The sequence below is a fragment of the Pteropus alecto genome, unplaced genomic scaffold (assembly GCF_000325575.1).
Source record: "Pteropus alecto unplaced genomic scaffold, ASM32557v1 scaffold42, whole genome shotgun sequence".
NCBI lineage: Eukaryota > Metazoa > Chordata > Mammalia > Chiroptera > Pteropodidae > Pteropus > Pteropus alecto.
The window spans coordinates 12,381,005-12,387,004 of NW_006434825.1; the positions used below are offsets into that span (position 1 = coordinate 12,381,005).

Here is a 6,000-nt window from a genome sequence, read left to right on the forward strand (position 1 = left end):
TTTGGTCCTAGCCTCAGCCCCTAGCAGGCAACAATATCATGCTAGAATTTAACAGCATCGTTTTATTTTTATTCTACTGACTTTTAAAATCAGTTACCTTCTATTTAGGGCAAGTGGTATTGGTTTCCCATTTGATAGAGTAATATTATTTTTTTAAGTAAACAATTAAAGTAAATTTGTTTAAGTTGAAAGTGAATTAATTTTAAAAAATAGTTTAAGTATAGGATACACATGGTCTAAGAATGAGGCAAAAGCAAAGATGATTCTTCAAGACTAAAGTTTGGAAAACATCGTTCTAAAAAAAATCTTCAGTCAACTCTACACACTTGAAAAAAAGTGTCCGTACGTGCTTCCTCACTTCTTATTTGCTCTTCTGTCTAATCCATTCTGGTTTCTGGGTTGATTCTCCATTGAAACTCTTCTCCCAATGACCACGAGCCACCAAATTCAATGGACATATCTTTGATATCATGTTTCATGGCCTCCCAGCAGCATTTGACCACTTTCCTCTTTTCCGAAACCCTTTCTTGTGTTAACTTCAGTCTTATGGTTCCTCCTCCACCCAGTCTTCAATGTCTGAGTGCCTCAGGGCTAGTACAATACCTTTAAGCATCATCCGTTTGGTGATACCCATGTTTGTATCTCCAACCCAACCTAACCTCTTAGCACCAGACCCAGGTAGCCCATGGCCAACTTGATGTCTGCTCACAGCACCTCCAGTTTCACAGTCCAGATGGAACTCTTAATTCCTAATGCACCTGATTCTATTTCTGTAAACAGTACCACCATCTATCTAAGCTACAAACCTAGGAGGAGGCCTTGATTCCTCCTTTCTTTCATCCTTGAAATTAATCTATCAGCGAGTTTTCTAAATTTTACCCCTGTGGATGACAAGGGGGCGCTATAAAAAAAATCTAATGGAAAATAACCTCACAGGGTGATTTGATCAAAAATTCCTAAATGGGCAAATCAAGGTGGGTCATCTTACCCCAGGCCTGTACTTCCTTAGTAAAAGGTTTTTAAGCCAGCCCTGTCCCTTGTTCTTGTGCATCTAGGTTAACATACTTTTGAAATGCCAGAAGTAATACTCTTTTCTATAGCCCTCTCAAAGGAGCACATCTTGTTAACTATCTCCGCCTTGCTTTCTCCCACCTTCATGTAATCTTCCTTATGTTCTCTCCTTAATTCAAAATGCATAAAAGAAACTCCAAACAGTCATTGTCTGGAACTTTTGAGATCTTGCTTCCCGGCAATGCCATCAGTTTGGCTCAAATAAAATCTTTAAAAATTCTTTACAGGTTTGATTGTTTCTTGCATTGATACCTCAATGCTTTATTGAGAATCTGACCTCTTTTCTCCATCTCCTCTGCTACCACTATGGTCCTAGTCGAGTCCATCATCTCTTATCTGGACACAGCAGCAGCCTCCTCTCTTGTCCTTTACTTCTATTCCTCTTGCCCCCAATTCATTTTCACAGAGCAGCCAGAAGGATTAATATAAAATATGAATCAGGACATTTCCCCCCTCCGCTTAAAATTCTTTAGTAGCTTCCTTTTATCCTGGAATAAAAGTCAGACCACTTTCTGTGGCTACAGAGCCTTGTATGATCTGGCTCTCACCTGTTTCTCTAACTTCACCTAGTACCTCCTTCTCCCTCATTCAGCCTCACTGACTTCTCCTCTGTCCCTGGTTTCTACAAATTGCCTACTCATGACCTTTGTACATGCTGTTCTCTCTGCCTGGAATACTTTCTCCCAGCTTTTGCATGATTGGCTCTTTCTCAACCTTCAGGTCTTAACTTCAGTGTCACCTCAGAGCAGCTACCTGACCATTCTATCAAAAAAGTGTTTCCCCAGGGACTGTCTTATTACTTTTTTTCTTTTTACCACTTACAATAGTTTGTAATTATCTTGTTTATTTACTTCTCTACTTGATCAGTGTTTGGGAAAAGGAAAAGGAGTCATTAATCCACTTAATCTCTTATTTTCAGTCCTTTCTGAATAACTTCAGGGAGTTAGCTAACACATCCCCCATTTTACCTTCCCCATTCTGACCAAGACTGTGGTCAGGTCAAAAATCTGTATTTTTTAACAGGGGCCCAAAGTGATCTGACAATTTGGAAAATGTGATCAAAATCCAAAAAGCCCAGAATTTGAATGTACTTCCATCATAACATCAACTTCATAAGGATTGGATTTTTGTCTTTTTTTTCCTCCTTCCTCAACAATGGTGCCTGGCACACAGTAGATGCTTAATAAATATTTATTGAATAAAATAATAATAATATTTTTTCTTGCATTTTGAAGGTATTTTCTATATAGTTCTTCACTGATCCTCACAACAGACAGAATAAATATCCAAGTCCTCATTTTACAGAAAATGAAACTGAGTTCAGTGTAATTACGTCACTTATAAGGTCACACAGCTAATGAGAAATGTTAGAAGCTCTCTCCATGAAATTCTTCCCTCCCAGCTGATGGTGATAAGAAACATCGGTGGAAGAATGCAAATATGAATAAACTACCCCAGAACACAGGTCAAATAATTTGATAAAGAGAGAAAATTCTAGCATTTATCACCGGAGGAAGAGATTTGAGGCTCAAAGTTTCCAGGAGATACACAAGTCCCTCTGTCTCTGGATGCCTAACATTACTTAGTCATGAATTCGATCAGCGTTGCTTGCCTACCATGTTGGTAATAGTAGCTCTCCTTATTCTATACTATTAAGTGCCTAGTGCTTTGTGCATCTTATCCCATTTAATTCTATCACCTCTCCCGGACTACTACAATAGCCTTCCTTAGTCCCCTCCAATCTATTTTCCCTACTACCGGCAGACAGATCTTTTAAAATTGCCAAGTCTGATCACTTGGCATCTCTGATTAAAATCCCTAAATGCCTCCCCACTATGTATTCTTGTCAAGGTCCTGCCTGGTCTAGTCCCCACCTATCTTTCCATTCATCACATTCAACAAATATTTATTGAGGACCCACTATGCGTCAGATATTATTTTGGGCACTGGGGATATAACAGTGAATCAAATAGACAAGGAAAGCCCTTACTTTCATGGAATTTACAATAATAAATTCAGGGAGAATGGGGAAAGGGTTAACTAACTCCCTGAAGTTTTTCAGAGAGGACTGAAAATAAGAGATTAAGTGGATTAATATGACTCCTTTTCCTTTTCTCAAACACCGATCAACCACTTAGCAATCTTGCATACACTGTCTGTTTATAGACTGAATTTTCTAAAACATTTTCTAAAACATAAGAAGTGGCTTCAGATGGCTCCCAGGGACAGCAAGTACAAACATTAGAACCAATGTGACCTTGAAGGAGAAGGCAGTGGAGGTAGCAGAAAGCATTGTCCTTGGCAGTATTTTCGTCTGCCACTGAGCTTCACACAAGATCATGGGCAGGTCACATTCCTGGATTTCCATGTCCTCAAAACGAGGGTAGGGTTTTCTGAACACCAGTTCATGGAGAGGTGCTGGGTTAGCTGCAACAGAATCACCTAGAGAGTTTATTAAATCTCCGATTCCTGGACCCCATGGACTGGCAAGTCTGATTCAGCAGGGCTGGAATGGCATCCATTACCTCCTGTATTTGTTTTTTTTTAATGCCTACAGCACCTGGTCTTCCTAGGTGGTCTCCCATGCAAGTACTAACCAGGCCTGACCCTGCTTAGCTTCCGAGATCAGACGAGATCCAGCATGTTCGGGGTGGTATGACTGTAGACACCTCCTCTATTTTTAATTAACTTCCTAGGCAATTTTTGATATGCATCCAGATTTGGGATCTCACTACGGTAGATCAAACTCTCTGTGCCTCAGTTTTCTCATCTGTAAAATATAATAATTTCTCAGATGGTAGAATTAAATAAGTTAATTCATATAATGCACTTAGTATCTGGCCCATAGTAATTATTGTGTAAGTTTTAACTATTGTTTCAGTCAGTGTCCAATCAGGAAGACAAAAAACACTGTGAGTATTTAAAGCAGAGGGAAGTTAATACAGAAGGGATGGAGAGGCTGAGAAGCCAAACAGGAGACAGTGATGTAACCTAGAGATTAGACAGTCACCCCTTATTAGGAGGAAGAGAGGGAAAAGGTGGTATTACTGGAACCCAAAGTCTGGCAGGACCTGGACCCACAGCAGGAGCTGGAGCTGTGGACAAGACATGGCCATTGCCAGGACACAGCTGAAAAAGGAGAAATATTTTGGCTTTTCCTTTTGTCCTGCCCTGCAGTCTCCCACTAGTGCCTCCCATTGGCTAAACCCAGTAGGAAATCATCTCTCGGGTGAGCCCCGGAAACCTAATCTGCAGAGGTCACCCTGCCTTTCAAGTGAAGGATGAAGAATGGCTCTGAGGACAGATTATTATTCTTTGTTGTTGTTGTTCTTGTTGTTGTTGTTGTTGTTGTTGTTGTTATTATTATTATTATTATTTTCTTTAAGGTCCTTTTAGGCCCTGTAGTTCTCAAAGTTTCTAGACCTTAGCCAACCACAGGATTCAGGGCCTTGTGAGTGCTTATTGATTAATTGATTCTGTGCCCTCAGTGTACACACATACATAAATACTTGGCCTGTGATCTCTGGAAACTGACAGCTCAGGCCTTGGCAAACATTCACCAGTGCTGAAGGTATCACAGCCCCGCCTGAGATTCAGGGAAAAGGAAGGTATGTGGATTAGGTTTCTCAGTGGGGATCAGCTACCTCAGCACCTTTAAGGATTCAGAAGTGATAGAGGGGACCAGCTGGCCAGTAACATCATTGTGCAAAAAGGAGGGTCCCAGAAAACTCAGGAACAGACATAAGGAAGGAAGACTTTGGAATTATTTGTGCAGAGCACTGGGCAAGGGAGAGAGAGAGGCAAGATAAAGGGCCTCACCCAGTTTTAAGGCTACTTCTTAGAAGACTGGAAAACACCCCCTTGTTTTTGAGACACATCCCCATAAGTGTGCTGTGTGGGAGTGAAGCTCTAGGAATTTTGCTACCAAAAATGGGCAGCAAAGTTCTTTCTAAATGTTTCTTGGAGGACCCAGAACTTAACCTTGGACCAGAGGCAAATATGTTGAAAAGGTTCTTAAGAGAAAATATTAGATATTATGGAATTCTTCGTAATATACCAAAGACCTGCTTCCCAAATTCATTCTTCCAGCAAATATTGATGGATAGCAGGTTGGCAACTGATTCAGGCAATGAGTTTTGGAGTGAGACAGAATTGGGTTCTATTGTGGCTTTGCCTCTGCCCTAGCTGTGTGGCCTTGGGCAGGGGACTTAGCCTCAGTTTCCTCGTTTATGAAAAGGGAATAACATGAACTGCTGTTTAGAGTTGTGAGGATTAAAATGAGATCATGCATGAGAGTACTTACCACAGAGTCCCAATCTAGTGTGTGCTCTAGAAATGGTAGTAGTTCATTTTATTATGGCTTGCATTATTTGTATGACACTTTGCAAAACCTTTTCCCCTATATTATTAGCTCATTGGATCTCACATCAGCTCTGTGAGGTAGGTCAGGGAATCCATATTGATTTTGCTTTTATGAGTTTAGCACCCTGCTAGATGCTTACCAGTTATCTTATTTATTTCATTCATTCAATAAATACTTGAATATCTATTTTATGCCAGGCTCTTCTATGTCCTGGGGGTACAGCAGTGAACAAAGTAGACAAAAATCCCTGCCTCTCACAAAGGATTCACTCAATAAGGAGAGAGCAACGGTAAACATAATTTAATGAACACATATTTACTATGTTCTAAAGTGCTTTACAAATATTAACTCACAACCTATGAGTTGTATTATTATGCTAATCCCATTTTTCACATGAGGATACTGAGGCAAAAGGGAGTTGAAAGTTATTTGCCTAAGGTCTCATAGCTTGAAAGGACTGGATTCAGGATTCAAAGCCAGACAGTGTGACTCCAGAGTCCTTGCTCTTGATCATTACTGTATGTTTCCTCTCAAAAAAATAAAATAAAATAAAATAAAATAAAATA

At 40.1% G+C, this 6,000-nt stretch overlaps 1 protein-coding gene and 1 pseudogene across 2 annotated transcripts in view; one reads left to right on the forward strand and one right to left on the reverse strand.

The window, feature by feature from the left end:
* The window catches only part of CDH3 (cadherin 3), an 83,796-nt gene that overhangs the window by 32,000 nt on the left and 45,796 nt on the right, over positions 1–6,000 (forward strand). The window lies entirely within an intron of this gene.
* On the reverse strand, positions 3,620–3,738 carry LOC112478289 (annotated as a pseudogene).